This window comes from Gopherus flavomarginatus, chromosome 1, assembly GCF_025201925.1.
Source record: "Gopherus flavomarginatus isolate rGopFla2 chromosome 1, rGopFla2.mat.asm, whole genome shotgun sequence".
Lineage (NCBI taxonomy): Eukaryota > Metazoa > Chordata > Testudines > Testudinidae > Gopherus > Gopherus flavomarginatus.
Window position 1 is genome coordinate 358,733,556 of NC_066617.1, and position 16,698 is coordinate 358,750,253.

General features: G+C 48.6%; 1 pseudogene; it reads left to right on the forward strand.

Moving 5' to 3' along the window:
* Positions 1–3,236: 3,236 nt before the first annotated feature.
* LOC127038522 (histone H2B 8-like) lies at positions 3,237–3,616 on the forward strand (annotated as a pseudogene).
* The last annotated feature ends 13,082 nt before the right edge of the window (positions 3,617–16,698 follow it).

Genomic DNA, 16,698 nt, shown 5'->3' on the forward strand with positions numbered 1-16,698 from the left:
TCAACCTGCTGCCATGAAGTGGCACCTGAAGCATAAGCTGCAGCAATCAGGATTCTGATCCTGCAGGGTGCTGAGTGCCACTGGTGGTGCTGAGCACCTCATTTTTGCTCACATCGGGCATGGTCCTGCAGCAAGGAAGCCAGAGGGTTCTGGACTTCAGATGCCTTGGATCAGCCCCCCCAATGCCAGTAAGGTGACCAGATGTCCTGATTTTACAGGGACAGTCCCGATATTTGGGGCTTCTTCTTATATAGGCTCCTATTACTCCCCACCCCCATCCTGATTTTTCACACCATCGGCCTCTATGGCAGCAGAATTGGGTCTTTAAATGCAAGGGAAGGTTCAGCACTTTGCTGGATAAGGCCCCAGCTCCTTTCTGTACCATTGCGCAAATAGAACAGATCATATTCTACCATTACAAATACTAACCACATTAGCATTAAAGTAAGTCTATATATCACGGGCTCATTACGTGCAAGTTACAGTGAATTAACGTTAATGAGGCAATTTTGGTCATTTCCAGCTTGTATGCAAAATAATTATTTTTAAACGCTCACAGAGTATCCCCTAATTAAGCTGATAAATTTCAGCAAGCTCTTGCAAGACAAACTCTTCCTCCTCCACGTAGCAGGAGCCCCGCCTTTGAAATTCATTGCAGTTGTGCTTTGCTGGCACAGAAGATATTTCAAATGCTTCCCCTTTGGTGTATTTTAATGGGCTGAACAAATGGAACCTTTTGCTGAAATCAAAGACAAAAAAATAATCAATAGCTTTCGTGGGGGTGGGGGAGGAATCAAACTCTTTTGTTTAACAACTGAAGGACAATGAAACACCAAATGTGCATGAGCATCAACTGCAGCTAGTTAGTTCACAGGAATCATTACCTCATTGTAAACCTGTTTCCCTAAAATGTAGGTAGAAAATTTTATTTGACTTTAAAAATTAAGAGGGGGCTACATTTCCCAGTGTTACATGATGAATTCTGTGTACACAAATTGGGTTAATAATGGGCTGTATGTATGCAACTCACCCAAGATGGTATAATACACCAGATCATGTCCTGCTACAGCAGGGGTGGCCAACCTGTGGCTCCGGAGCCACATGGGGCACTTCAGAAGTTAATATGCAACTCCTTGTATAGGCACTGACTCTGGGGCTGGAGCTACAGGCGCCAACTTTCCAATGTGCCGGGGATGCTCACTGCTTAACCCCTGGCTCTGCCACAGGCCCTGCCCCCACTCCACCCCTTCCTGCCCCCTCCCCTGAGCCTGCCGTGCCCTCACTTCTCCCCCCCAGAGCCTCCTGCACACCACAAAACAGCTGATAGGCAGATGCTGGGAAAGAGGGGGAGGTGCTGATCAGTGGGGCTGTTGGTGGGTGGGAGGCGCTGAGAGCCAGGAGGAGGGAGCAGATGGAGGGCTGCTGACGTATTACTGTGGCTCTTTGGCAATGTACTTCGGTAAATTCTGGCTCCTTCTCAGGCTCAGATTGACCACTCCTGTGCTACAACCCCCTCCCTCTCGCTCTCATGGTCCAAATAGAAGTTATGAGTCTACTACCAGCTAATGGAGTTACATTTCTAGCTCAAGTGGCAGAACCCCATGCTTTAGGTTTGGCGGTTGTGACTGAAGGCACCTCTGTATTCACACCCCACACACCATTTTAGTAACCATTGCACAAAATAGGCCTTGTGAGGTGTCATTTGAAAGCAAATAATTTGCTGGTCAATAATTTCATGATAAAATGTATATAGCAACATTATATGTAAAATTATGAACATAAGCTGAACTCATGACTGAAGTGTGTTTACCAAAGAAGTCTGGGGAGGAGATTATCCTATTTCTCAAAGACAACAGACAAGTTGGCTCCTCTAGCCGGGTGTCATCACCAGGGCAATCACCTGTGAAGGGTCATTCCTTGGCAAAGAAGGGGGGCAGGAACAAACAGATCTGTATCTTAGCAAACAGCCTGGAACCTCTTTCACCACCAGACTCCTTGACTCTGACCTCACAGTGGGAATGAACTTAACCTAGGGGTAATCTGGAGGAAAATGCATTTCCAAGGATGACTGAACTATAAAAGTGAGGGGCAAAGCTACCCCAAGTTATTTCTCCCTATCCATCTCTCTCCCTTTCACTTAAGATGACAATAGAAACAGCTGTTGGACTTGAGGAGCAGATCCTGGCCTGAGAATTTGATTAGCAATGTTACTGGAAACATGTGGTAAGGGACTTACCTTGAACCCAGTCTAGTTTAAGTTTTAGTACTAGAAAGTGTTTGATCTTTTTCTCTCATAATAGTTTCTGACTTTAATGACTTTATACTTGTTCTCACTTAAAACCACCCTCCTTGTAGTTATACTTTTTTATTCTTTAATCAAAACTCATGTAGTGTTGTGTTTAAATGGAATTGTGTGGTTAGCTCCTGATACAACAATTTGCTATTTTAAATTGATCCCCTTAGAGGGCCAACAGACGTACTATATCTGGACTGTCCAGGAGAGGGCTGGGCTGTGCAGAACACACATTGTGCAGGAAATTCAGGACTTGACAGTGTGTTGGCATCATCCTGCAAGTGCTAACCCAGGCTGGTGGCAACCAGAGTGTGACGGCAGGCTGCATCTACACATGGACACTCGGATACGGTTTGTGAGGAACCCAGTTTAGGAGCTAAAGCAGCGTACATTGTGAGGCACCTCAGCTTGCGAGGCAGGTGGTACAGCCCCTCACTGGTCCGGACTGCACCCCAGAATGTCATAGTGGCAGTGGGATCTAAGAGCAGTTGACTGCATACCATGCTATCTGTCAGCACTAGCTAGCATTTTAACTGAATGGGGGTGAGAACTGAACAAGTAAAATATCCAGACGGTGGCTAAGTGATGAGATCAGCGGGTCAAGGCATTTCCTGCCTGCACTTTCATTATATGGACTAGGTAATAATACCATGCTCTTTTCACCCCGAGAAAAGGTCAAAGCATTTTACAGGAGATTGTTATCATCCCTGTTTTATGGACAGCAAAACCAACATACAACAGTGAAGTGACTTGCCCAAGGTCATTTAGTAGGCCTGAAGCAAAGCTGAGGCTAGAACCCAGGTCTCCTGGCTCACATTTCAGTTCTTTAGGCCACATTGCCTTCTATTGTCCTCAAACAACATATTACCTGGTGCTCCCGCTGGGGTGGTATGGTTCCTGAGTCCTATCGGTGTTTTATCAAGTGAGCTGCTTTGAAGTCACTATGCCTGATCCAGCCAAGTCTGCTCCCGTGCCCAAGAAGGGCTCTAAGAAAGCGGTGACCAAGACCCAGAAGAAAGGGGATAAGAAGCACCGCAAGACCAGGAAGGAGAGTTACTCCATTTATGTCTACAAGGTGCTGAAGCAGGTTATCCCGACACTGGCATCTCTTCCAAGGCCATGGGTGTCATGAACTCCTTCGTCAATGACATCTTCGAGTGCATCGCCGGGGAGGCGTCTCGCCTGGCGCATTACAACAAGAGTTCCACCATCACTTCCCGGGAGATCCAGACCGCCATGCGCCTGCTGCTGCCCGGGGAGCTGGCCAAACACGCTGTGTCAGAGGGCACCAAGGCTGTGACCAAGTACACCAGCTCCAAGTAACTGGTCTCTCTCTAAAAAAACCAAAACCATGGCAGGACTGTGACTAAAACCTACAAGAAGCCTGATGCTGGCAGACCACGTACCAGCTCATGCCAAGGCCCAGGGGCCCTCTGAACACTGACAGACGTGCAGCTGGAAACCAGTCTGGCTCCCCTGTGGTTTAGTATAGTTAAAAATAGATTTTAGTGTTACAAGAATGTGTTTAGACTTTATGGAATGCTTGTAGGATGCTGCATGTATTAATCCTGCTTATAATATCTGTGTCCCGTGATATAGTTATACTGCAGTGTTTGCATTGTAAACCTCTAATTGTGTCACTCAAACAGGAAAGGAAGCATCCATTAAGGTAGAGTGCTCGTCCTGCACACAAGGTGACCTGTTGAAGGCAAATGAGGCATTGTGTAGCACTGAAGGACAGAGACCTTGTTGACTGCATTCCTGACTGTCTCCAGGAAGGGGAAGCTTGAGCGTGCACTCCATCTCAACAGCTTAGATCCTGGGATGAAGAGGATAAAAAGCCCTGCCAAGGAGAAATTGGGATCTTTGTGCTGTCTGTACTCTGAGGGACAAAGCTGCCTAAATGTAAGCAAGAGGTGCCCATGTTGCTGGAGATGGGTCAGCCCTAAATGTCAGAGCTGCTTCTTACCGAAGCTTCTATTGTCTTTTCAAATCTAAGACCCTGTAACTCGTGTGTGTATGTTCCCTGTTTTAACCTTTAACATTTCTTTTCGTAGCTAATAAATCTTTAGTTAGTTTATTACAGGGTTGGCCACGAGCGGTGTCTTTGGTGCAAGATCTGAGTACAAATGACCTGGGTAAGTGACTGATCCTTGGCACTGGGAGTAACCTGGATATTGTTGTGATTTTTGGTGTACAGTGACCAGCAATCACATAGTCCAGCATGCCTATGTGGCAGACTGGAATGCCCAAGGTGACTGCCTGACTCGCTGGTAAGACTGCTGTGGTGCTTTAAGAGTTCACGCTTGTTACTGGTGAAATCTAATTCCAGTATGTACAACCAGTTTGAAGGGTTTGCCCTGCTTCCTGACAGTCTGTCCCGCACTCGTCAGTGGTGTGTGTAGAAATGTAACTTTGACTTCTTTCGGGGGAGGGGGATGTTTTGTGTCCCCCCACTCCAGCCAGGAGCTCACTCTCCCTCCCTCACCCCAGCTCTGGCAGGAGTTCACTTTCCTACCCACAGGCCCGGGGCCAGGAGGAGTTCTCTCTCCCTGCCACCATGACCCCAAGGCTGGAGGAGTTCTGTGCCCCTGACAATTATGGGGGGGGCAAGCCCCTGCTTGTCTCCCCCTTGTGCATGCCCCTGGCTCCAGGACAGCATGACAAGGTCTGTATTGAGACGTGCTAGGCTTTAGCTAGTGTAAATTCCAAGAAAGGAGAAGAAATGATTAGGGTGGCTAAAGGGGGTCATGATGAGATGTAGCAAGATAGAAGACCGTCCTTGAGGTTAAGGTGCTGGACTGAGACGTCCATGATCTGGGTTTAGTTCCTGGAAGGGCCGGCCCACGACATTTTGGCACCTGAGGCGGGGAGCTCAAATGATGCTCTCATGCTCCCTCTCTTGAGCCAAAACTTTGAAAGGTCTCAGTTCTACCTTCTTCCTCTTCTACCCCCTCATGGTTCTGCTCTGCTACCTACCCCAATAAAGGAGAACTAAAAACTTAAAATGCCTTGTTCAAAATTGTAAGTAACACTTAACTTTCAAATGCCTGAACAGCAAATGTAACTTTTCTTGTCTGTATAGTAAACACTAGCATTTTTATCTGTTTGAATAATCAAAGTGGTGCTTTCCGTGCCTTCTTGGTTGCAAAGATTTGAACCGCTTCCTGCTGAAGGTCCACAGTCTGGGCCAGCTCATGCTCTACTGAGATGGTTGCAAGGCCGATCAGCCTCTCCTGTGTCATTGTGGAGCATAGATGTGTTTTTATTAACATCAGCTTGGAGAAGCTGCGTTCTCCACTGGCAACTGTTACAGGAAGTGTTAGAAGTATGCGCAGAGCAACAAAAGCATTTGGAAAGAGGGTGGTCATCTTATCTGTGTACATATATTCCAGAACAGCCTTTGGAGTTGATCCTGCTGAAATGTAACTTGAAAGGGCTTTCACTCGCATCAATATTGCTCATGTCATCATGTGTCAACACTGTCTCAAGTGCCCTACATTGCTGGTGTAGGTCTTCTTCAGGTATAGTGAGGAGTTTTGGAATATCATACAACATCCCAAATATACTGCAGTGTTCCTTGAGCTTCATGAAATGTTCTTCAACTGACTGTATTGCACAATCTAGCACCTGCTTAAAGAATTCAACTTTGAATTGTTGTTTGGGGTCTCTTATGGGATTATCCTGTGCCTTGTAATCAAAATGTCGTCTTCTTCGGTGACTCTTGTATTCCTGAATGGGTGGGAAAATAGCTTCAGTGTGAAGTTCCTCTGCCAACTTCTGTGCACTCTTCTGAACGTTTTGAAATCCCTCATTTGATCGGTAAGACTGTAGGTATGACTTTTGCTTTGTCCAGTTGTTCCATTGCTCCAGATATATCAAGGTCAACACCTTGGAGTCTCTTGCTTACAATATTTATTTCAAACTGTATGTCATGCCACAACAGTAAGCCACACGAGAAATTTGAAGTGATGTATGTTTCTGATGATTCCATTTCCCTCTGCCACTGTTCTCCCGTGAACAGTTCCTGTCATAGCATTATCCTCCATAATGGCAGCTATGGCATCATCTATCTTTCCAGTTTGGTGTTTGATGGGCTTTATCACCTCCACTCGACTTGCCCATCATGTGGCACTCAGTGGTTTCAGTGTAAGAGAGGATGTTCCCAGATGTTGCTTCAAAATTTGCCATTGATGAGTTGATGCAGAGAAAAATACATAGATGCTTTGAATTACATTAAAAAATTCAGCATCCTCACTAGAAGCTGATGCTGCATCACTGACCACGAAGTTCAATGAATGAGAACTGCATGGGACAAAAAAAATAAGCTCGAGAGTTTAACTCTCAGGTCTGTGTCTGTACTCCTCTGTTCTTTCCTTTCATGTTGGCACATTATCGTAGCTCTGACCTCTCATGTCAGCTATCGCAATTCCCATATCTTCCTGCTTTTTAAGAAGCACTTTTGTCATACCAGCTCCTGTAGTATCATCAATGTCAATAAATTCTAGAAAATGCTCTCTGGCAATCACCACTGCAGGGACATTTTCACTAGGTTCTGTTGTTGTTACAAAACGCACCATTAAAGTCATTTGTTCCATATGGCTGATGTCAGGTGTGCAGTCCAGAATAACAGAGTAATATCTTGCTGACTTCAGATCTGCCACAATCTTCTGTTTTACTTTTGTTGCCAGTAACTGTGTGATCTCATTTTGAATTGTTTTTCCAAGGTAGTGGTGTGGTATATTTCTTGGGTGGTCTCTTCTTAGATGTTCCTGGAGTACAGCCGCAAACTCAGCCATCAGCTCCACAATTTTAAGGAAGTTTCCATTGTTTTGCCCATACAGATGATCTAAAGTGCCACGCAGTGCTAGGTTTTGGGTAGCAAGCATTCTCACAATGGCAATGAGCCTTTTCAGAAAATTTTGCCAGTAAACAGACTCTGATGCAATCTTCTCTTGATGCTGATCATCTATGGTGGCCTTTAACCTTAGCCCTCGTCCAGACTAACCCGCGGCATCGGCGGGTTAAAATCGATTGCTCGGGGATCGATATATCGCGTCTAGTCTGGACGCGGTGTATCGATCCCCGAGCGCGCTTACATCGATTCCGGAACTCCATCAATCCGAACGGAGTTCCGGAATCGACACGGAGAGCCGCGGACATCGATGCCGCGCCGTCCAGACTGGTGAGTACCTCGATTTTAGAAATTCGACTTCAGCTACGTTATTCCTGTAGCTGAAGTTGCGTATCTAAAATCGATTTTAATTCCTAGTCTGGACGTGGCCTTGGTCTCATCTTAAGATCTTTCCACCTATAGAATACTCTCTGGTGATTTGCTGCCTTCTCATGGCATGCCAGATTTCTAGCCAGATTTTTCAAGTCCTTTGCTCCTGTAGAACCCAATGTGGCTGGAACATTAGACTGGAAGAGTTTGCAACAAAAACAGTATGCAGCATTCTGGGGTTTTGAGTACATAAGCCATGGTCTCTCCACTTTGTCTCCATTAGGGATTTCATGCCAGTAATGTGCTGGATGGAAACTTCTATTTTCATTGTCTTTGGGGAACGTGAAGTTTTTCACTTGCTGTGGCCCATGCAGTACAAGGAAGTCCCTCAGGCTACTGCTCAAGTGAGTCCACAGTCCTGGATCATCTACACTTAAGGAACTAAACTCAGCAGCAGCTGTTTCTTGCACCTCCACCACACTCTTCTCTGATCTACACTTTTCTTCAGGAATGTGCATGGTTACATCCATTTGAGATGGAGATATGGATGCTGCAGTAGCTGCCAGGTCACCTGCACTCTGACTAAGTGGAAGATCAGGCATCTCCTCACCACTCACATCCTCACTGGGGCTGGAAGGCTCACTGTGAACATGTGTGTCTATGTATCTCAGGAGAGCTCCTTCCTACTTAGATAGAAAAGCTTCCTTTGCTTTCTTTTTCTGAATGCTGCCCAGAGGGGCGTTTTCTTCTTTCACCCATGACTGCTGTTCTGTGTCCGCTGTAGTGGCTCTCAACACTCAGTTGAAGGGGACAAATAAACAGGCTGGTAACAGGGCCTGAGTGAGGGAAGATATCAGCATCTTAAGGGCCTAACTGGCTCCTTCTACTTCAGCTACTGCCTGTTCTCCTCAAGTATCAGAGGGTAGCCGTGTTAGTCTGGATCTGTAAAAGCAGCAAAGAATCCTGTGGCACCTTATAGACTAACAGACGTTTTGGAGCATGAGCTTTCGTGGGTGAATACCCACTTCCTCAGATGCAACCTCATGCATCTGAGGAAGTGGGTATTCACCCACGAAAGCTCATGCTCCAAAACGTCTGTTAGTCTATAAGGTGCCACAGGATTCTTTGCTGCTTTGTTCTCCTCAAGTGGGTTCAGGGAAGCAGCAGGAAACAGGAAGCTCTCTGAGAAGCTGATGTTAATCGGTCCAGGCGCCTGGGAATGCTAGATAGGTACATAAGAGGCTCCTCCTCCTCTCTCTCCCTGCTACTTTCTGTTATTCTCTCTCACCTTTTCTCTTGTCTGCCTGTTATGTCTCTTGTGCCCTCCTTCCTCCAGCACAGCACTTCACCATCTCTGTGCATCTAGAGCAGAGAGAATACAGATGCACCAGCAGCAGACACAATTTTCTACACTCTAGGTCCTAGTGGCGCCCCCCCAGTCTGGCACCCAAGGCGTCCGCCTCAGTTTGCCTCATGGTAAGGCCAGCCCTGGTTCCTGGCTTTGCTACATACCTCCAGTGTGCCCTTGGGCAAGTCTCAAACTCTGCGCCTCACTTTCTTATCTGTTCATGAGGATAATAATCCTTTCTCCTACCCTTTGTCAGTCTCATCTCTCCAGGCTGTAAGCTCTCCAAGGCAAGGACTGTTTCCCCTTAAAGAAAGGTGTAAATCCAGAGTCCATCTGATGCCTTCAGTGGAATTACAGCTGACTCACACTGGTCTACATGGGGACACTCAGGAAAGTTAAGAAGAATTGACTGAAGCTGTAAGGTTCAAGAGCATAAATTAAGTGCATTAAACTCCTGTGTGGATGCTCTCATGCAGAAGAGAAGCAGTCTGACTTTGCTGTAGCTTAATCCTCTCAGGATTCATCTTTTCTGAGTGTCCCCATGTACACAGGACCAGAGATCAGAATCCGGCTTTGGAATTCAATCTTCCTTTCCTGACCCAGGCTCTGTTATCACGCACTATTCTTGGGTAGCTGAAAAAGAGTCACCAATCACTGATTTAACCTCCTGCGAGGAGAAGGAAATTTTTGCCCAACCTGTTGACTGTGGCTGTTGACCAGCTTGTTCCCCACCTGCTTCTACACCAGAATAGTCAGACATTGGTATTACCAAGCAGACTCAGGAGATGCACACTGAGCAAGATCTACTGTGCTCGCGGGCTAAACGGACCAGCCTGGCTTTGTCGCTTCCCTTCTTGCTCGTTTATGCCAACCACTACTCCATGGGATACTTTGCTCATGTTTTCTCCTACACCTATGCTCCAACCACAAAGTTACTTTATTAGGAGGAGAAACCGAAACACTAAGCAGCAGCCAAGTAGCGACATGCGGATTAAACTTACATTTGGGACCCTGCTAATGATAATTGTGTCAAGCTGTGCCCTGCAGTCTGCTGATGGTTCAAATGGAAATATTGGTTGCGTATGTACCAAAAATACATGCGAACACAAAGCCAAGAGGTCAGAACAAATGCCCCTTTCTGGCCTTAGAAGCTATAAAAACACACAGGGCAAAAATCAATACCATTGATGATGATATAACTTTCTGCTAGCCACACAATGGTGCAGAGACAGACTGAGGCATTAGATGCTGTGCCAGGGCTCGGAAGACAGTAAGGCAACCTCTGTAGAAGTCTAGTACAGTATGAACCAACTTATCGCTCAGGCTTTCAACTGGATTACTGGCCTCTGTGTGATCATCCACAAGGGCCATTTATATTGAGCATTTTCTGCCCCATGCATGGACTTTCCTTCCAGTCTGATCTCTCAAGCCACTGCCTTCACATCTAAGTTTCCTGTCACCAGGTTACCCTCTGCTCCCTTCACTTGTTACGAAACAACAACACAAGACAAAATACAATAAGGAACAACTGAATCCTCAAGAGGCCCGATGGCAAAATTGTGCTGTGCGCAGCGAGCACATCAGTTTGGAGACACAACACCAATTTCTTTTTATCACCTCGCCTATTAACTACACAGGATTCAGTGTGGGGAAAATGGGCAGTGAGGAACTGGAAGATAGATAAGGGGAAGGATGTTTGCTTGGGTTATTTCTCACTGAAATGCGTTGAACTCTAGATCTCAAGTACAGAACCGGTTCTCTCTACCTTTTCAGTAATTAAAGGAATAACTGACAATTTACGAGACATGTCCTCTCCAGTGATGATATGAGTTCTGGATGAGTCAGCACTGAACATGAGTATCTTTTTTGTATCCTAACTCAAGTACATTTTCCCCCATAACAAAAAACGTGGGCCCTGAAAGTCCAGCAATATCAAATGGCTTTGATTCTTCACTGGTTTTATGCTAGGGAGCCTCAGCAGGCCAGATCTTTGACGAATGCTAATTAGCTTAGCTCCACTGACTTCATTGGAACAACACTTATTTACACAGGCAAGGACCTGGCCCGTTGATTCCAATGCAGTCACACTGGTGTAATGCAGTGGAGAATCGGACCCGTTTTACTCAGTGCATGGATTGTAGGGCCAGATCTAAAAGGTTTTTAAGTGCCCAAAGATGTACATGGGAGTTAGGCACCAAGGCACTTTTGAAAATCCCATTAGGTGCCTATTTGCAGACCTTTGAAAATCTTACCTAAGACCTGCTTCTCTTCTTCCTGATGCTGGTCTTGTTAATCAGGAGCAACTCATGGAAGTCACTGGAATTGCACCAGTGTAAACATTGACTGAGCAGGAAATCAGGCTCATCAGTGTCACCAAATTGGATAAGAGCACAGGCTAGCCCATCAAGTCAGGGTCTGGATTCCAGTAGTGGTCAGTAACTGAGCTTCCAGAGGGGCTGATTCTTCCCTAAATTACATCAGGCTCAAGGATGGTGGTGGAAACTCCACTGAATTCAGAGAGAAGAATCAGGCTCATATACTGCACTTTGCCAATTGTGCAATGCTGTATGTAGGTAATGGGACACTTCTTCCTCACCCAACCAGTGAGCAGCCACCATCACAGAATCATACGACTGGAAGGGACCTCAAGAGGTCACGTAGTCCAGTCCCCTGCACTCCTGGAAGAACTAAGTATTATCTAGACCAGGCCTGCACAACTCGTAAAGCGGCGAGGGCCACATTACTCCAAAGAAAACAGCTGAGGGCCGAAACCTCCCGGCCCCGTGGAAACACTTCCCCCGCAGCCCAGCGGAAACACTCCACCCCAGCACAGCCCAGCCCTGCAGAAACGAACTCTCCTTCCCCAGCGCCACCCCACCAAAACAGCTATGGGCCAAAATGGAAGGTTCGGGGTGGGGAGGTGATGCTTGATTTTAAATCAAGCAGGGGCTCCCAGCTGAAGAGGTGGCTGGGAGTCCTCAGGGTCAAATTACAGGGCCTGGGGCTCCGGCGGCTGGGGGAACCCAGAGCTTTGTGGGGCTGGAGCAAGGATTTAAAGGGCCCAGAGTTCCTGCTGCTGAGGGGAGCCCGAGCCCTTTAAATCCCAGCCCCAGCTGATCCACTGGATCTGCCACCGGGATTCAAAGGGCTCTGGGCTGCCCGTGGCGGCGGGGAGCCCTGAGCCCTTTAAATCTCAGCTGCAGCCGAGAATCTCTGCGGGCAGCTCAGAGCCCTTTGAATCCTGGCTGCAGCTGGGATTAAAAGGACTCAGGGCTCCCCGCAGCTGCGGGCAGCCCAGAGCCCTTTGAATCCCGGCCACGGCTGAGATTTAAAGGGCTCTGGGCTCCCCACGGCTGTGGGCTGCCCAGAGCTTTTGAATCCCGTCCACAGATGGCAGGGCCGGCTTTAGGAAGTGAGGGGCCCAATTCGAACCTTTTCAGCGGGGCCTAGGCAGGGATGACTGAAAAAAAATGTAAAAAAAAAGCCTTTCATTTCTTAGCAACCGGTTCCCTATAAAAAGTTCTGCCATGGTATGTATTTTTTGTACCCATAGGATTACCATACGTCCGTATTTTCCTCCCGGATGGTGATTTAAGATCCAAAAAGCCTGACATGTTCGGGAAAATACAGATGTATGTTAACCCTACCTAAAGTTCTTTTTTAAAAAGATGGGTTTGAACTAGAAATGAGCTCCGCCACTCCCTGAGGGTGTGCTAGAGTGCACATGTGTGGATCCCAGCTGCTCCCTGCCCACCTCATTGAAACAGGTGTGCAGGGTTACTTCCGTGGGAACTGCGAGGCACCAGTGGACATGGGTCTGGCTGGAGGTAGCGGGGAGGTGGCTGGAGGTAGGGTCTGGCTGCAGGCTGGGCAAGGGGTGTGGGGCAGGCTGGAGACACGGTGTGGGGTAGGCTGGCTGGCTTCAGGCAGGGCCACAAGGGGGGTGCGGCATGGGTTGGCAGGGCTGGAGACAAAGGAGTGCAGGACTGGCTGGCTTCTGGCAGGGGGATGTGGCAGGGGTTGGCTGGAGACAGGGAAGGGGGTGCAGGGCTGGCTGGAGACAGAGGTTGGTGCAGGGCTGAAGGCAAGGCAGGGGGTGCGTGACTGGCTGGAGACGGGCTGGCTGCGGGCAGCAGGTGCAGGTACAGGGGGTACAGCCCATCCTGTATGGTGAGTGCCCTCTCCTCCTGCCTCCCCCACCAGGGTAGCAGCAGCAGCCCGGGGCTCAGGGGCTATTTAAAGGGCCTGGGGCTCCCCTGCTTCCACTGCCCCAGCCCTGTAAATAGCTGCGGGAGCCCTGGGGAAGTGGTGGGGCTCTGGGGGCTATTTAAAGGACCAGAGCAACAAAGGCATCTGGAGACCCCCCCCCCGTTACCCCAGGGCTCTGGGGGCTATTTAAAGAGCCCAGGGCTCCCCTGCTTCTACCACCCCAGCCCTGTAAATAGCCGAGGGAGCCCTGGGGAAGCGGTGTGGCATCAGCGGCTATTTAAAGGACCAGGGCGGCAGAGGCAGCTGGAGCCCCGGCCCTTTAAATAGCCCCCAGAGCACCCCGATACCCCAGGGCTCTGGGGGTATTTAAAGGGCACGGGGCTCCCCTTCTTCTACCACCCCAGCCCTTTAAATAGCCACAGGAACCCTGGGGAAGTGGTGGGGCTCCGGTGGCCATTTAAAGGACTGGAGCGGTAGAAGCGACGGGAACCCCAGACTTTTTAAATAGCCCCCAGAGCCCCACAGCCCTACCCCAGGGCTCCAGCAGTGGTGCTCTGGTGGCAATTTAAAAGGCCTGGGAGCCACAGGCCTTTTAAATTGCCCCCTAGGGAAGCTGGGCCACCCCGGTACAGCGCACTGGCTTTTGCCGGTACACCGTACTGGGGCTTGGGCGTGTGGCCCTCTTAGGGGCGGGCTGATTCAGGGGAATTGGTTGAATTGGCCAAAAGCCGGGCCTGGCAGCTGAGATTTAAAGGGCTCTGGGCTCCCTGTCACTGCGGGCAGCTCAGACCCTTTTGAATCCCAGCCGTGGCTGAGATTTAAAGAGCTCTGAGCACCCGCTGCTGCGGGCAGTCCAGAGCCCTATGAATCCTGGCCACGGCTGAGATTTAAAGGGATTTGGGCTCCCCACTGCTGCGGGCAGCCCAGAGCCTTTTGAATCCCGGCCGCGGCTAAGATTTAAAGAGCTCTGAGCTCCCCGACGCTGCAGGCAGCTCAGAGCCTTTTGAATCCCACTGCGGGCCGGCCCGCGGGCCACATGTTGTGCAGGCCTGATCTAGACCATCTCTGACAGGGGTTTGTCTAACCTGCTCTTAAAAATCTCAATGACAGAGATTCCACCACCTCCCTGGTAATTTATTCTAATCTTAATCACCCTGTCAGTTAGGCAGTTTTTCCTAATGTCTAATCTAACCAGTCTTTGTTGCAATTCAAGCCATTGTTTCTTGTCCTATCCTCAGAGGTTAAGATGAACAATTTTTCTCCCTCCTCCTTGTAACAAACTTTTTTGTACTTGAAAACTGTTAGGCCCTCCCTCAGTCTTCTCTTTTCCAGATTAAACAAACGCAATTTTTTCAATCTTCCCTCATTGGTCATGTTTTCTAGACCTTTAATCATTTTTGTTGCTCTTTTCTGGACTTTCTCTAATTTGTTCTCTATGACCCCCAGATCCCTGTCCATAGTATTCCTTCCTAGGCAGTCATTTCCCATTTTGTACATGTGCAACTGATCGTTCCTTCCGGAGTGAAGTAATGTCACTAGTCCATATTTCTGTTTTACTTCTCATATACATAGCACTGTCAAACACACTGTAATAATGCCTATCCCAGTATTTCAAAACACTCAGCCTGCTACTAATAATAATACAGGTGGTAACTGTAATTACCATAATTGGAATAGGGGCGGCTCTAGACATTTTGCCGCCCCAAGCATGGAGGGTCCTCTGATTCAGCGGCTTCGGCGGACCTCCTGCAGGCGTGCCTGTGAGGGGTCCGCTGAAGCCGCCAGACCAGTGGACCTTCCACAGGCAAGCCGCTGAAGGCAACCTGCCTGCCGCCCTCGCAGCGACCAGCAGAGCGTCCCCCGGGGCTTGCCACCCCAAGCACGTGTTTGGAGCGCTGTTGCCTGGAGCCGGCCCTGAATAGGAATGTGTTGCTATCTGTGGCATCAAATTAAAAGGGCCAGACTACAACAACAAATTTAAAAAATTGTTATGCTTGAATATAAGGTGGTGTCATATGTACACATACATTCTATAATATGGATATGGTGTATTACCTCGAGAGGTCATCTAGTCCAGTCTCCTGCACTCATGGCAGGATTAAGTATTATCTAGACCAGGGGTCAGCAACCTTTCAGAAGTGGTGTGCCAGTAATACATTTTAATGTTTGTAGAAGGTCTCTCTCTGTGTCTATATTATATAAATAAACTATTGTTGTATTTAAAGTAAATAAGGTTTTTAAAATATTTAAAAAGCTTCATTTAAAATGAAATTAAAATGCAGCTCTTAGCAATTTAGTGTGATCCTTGCCTGGGATCCTTGTCTGGGGTTCCAGCCACCAGCCCCGCTCGCCCACTACTGGTCTGGGGTCCGGGCCACCGGCCCCGCTCAGCCTGCTGCCAGCTGAGTGAATGGAACCCCAGACTGGCAGCGGGCTGAGCAGGGCTGGTGGCTGGAACCCCAGACAAGGATCCCAGGCCCTGCTCAGCCTGCTGCTGGTCTGGGGTTCCATCCGCCAGCTTTTGCCAGCCGGGATCCCGTCTACTGGCCCCCCACAACCCGCTCGCAGCCCAGGGTTCTGCTCACAGGCCAGCAGAAGGCTGAGTGGGGCTGGCAGCCAGAACCCCAGACTGGCAGCAGGCTGAGTGCTGCCGGCACCCCAGACTGGCAGCGGATTGAGCCACTCAGCCTGCTGCCGGCCTCGCTCAACCCGCCGTCAGCTGAGTGAATGGAACCCCAGGCCGGCAGTGGGCTGAGCGGCTCAGGCCGCCACCACTCTGGGATTCTGGCTGCTGGCTCCTGCCAGCTGGGTTCTCAGCCGCTGGCCTGCTCAGCCCGCTGCCAGCCTGGGGTTCCCTAGGGGTCCCCAGGCCAGGAGTGGGCACTGAGTGGGACCGGTGGTCGGGACCCCGACTTGCAACGGGACAGCAGCCAGAGTCCAAAAGCGGCGGTGGGCTGAGCTGTTCAGCCCGCCACTGCATGCCATCAAAAAATGGCTCGGGTGGCAGGCGTGCTGTAGATTGCTGACCCCTGATCTAGACCATCCCTGACAGCTGTTTGTCTAACCTGCTCTTAAAAATCTCCAGTAATGGAGATTCGACAACCTCCCCAGGCAATTTATTCCTGTGTTTAACCATCTGAAAGTTACAAAGTTTTCCTAATGTCCAAACTAAGCCTCCCTTGCTGCAATTTAAGCCCAGTACTTCTTGTCCTATCCTCAGAGGTTAAGAAGAACAATTTTTCTCCCTCCTCCTTGTAACAACCTTTTATATATTTGAAAACTCTTATGTCCCCCCTCAGACTTCTCAAACCCAATTTTTTCAATCATCCCTCATAGGTCATGTTTTCTAGACCTTTAATCATTTTTGTTGCTCTTTTCTAGACTTTCTCCAGTTTGTCCACATCTTTCCGGAAATGTGGAGCCAAGAACTGGACACAATACTCCAGCTGAGGCCTAATCAGCACGGAGTAGAGCAGAAGAATTATTTCTCGTGTCTTGCTTACAACACTCCTGCTAATATAGCCCAGAATGAAGTTTACTTTTTTTTGCAATAGTGTTACGCTGTTCACTCACATTTAGCTTGTGGTCCAGTGTGACTCCCAGATCCCTTTCCATAGTATTCCT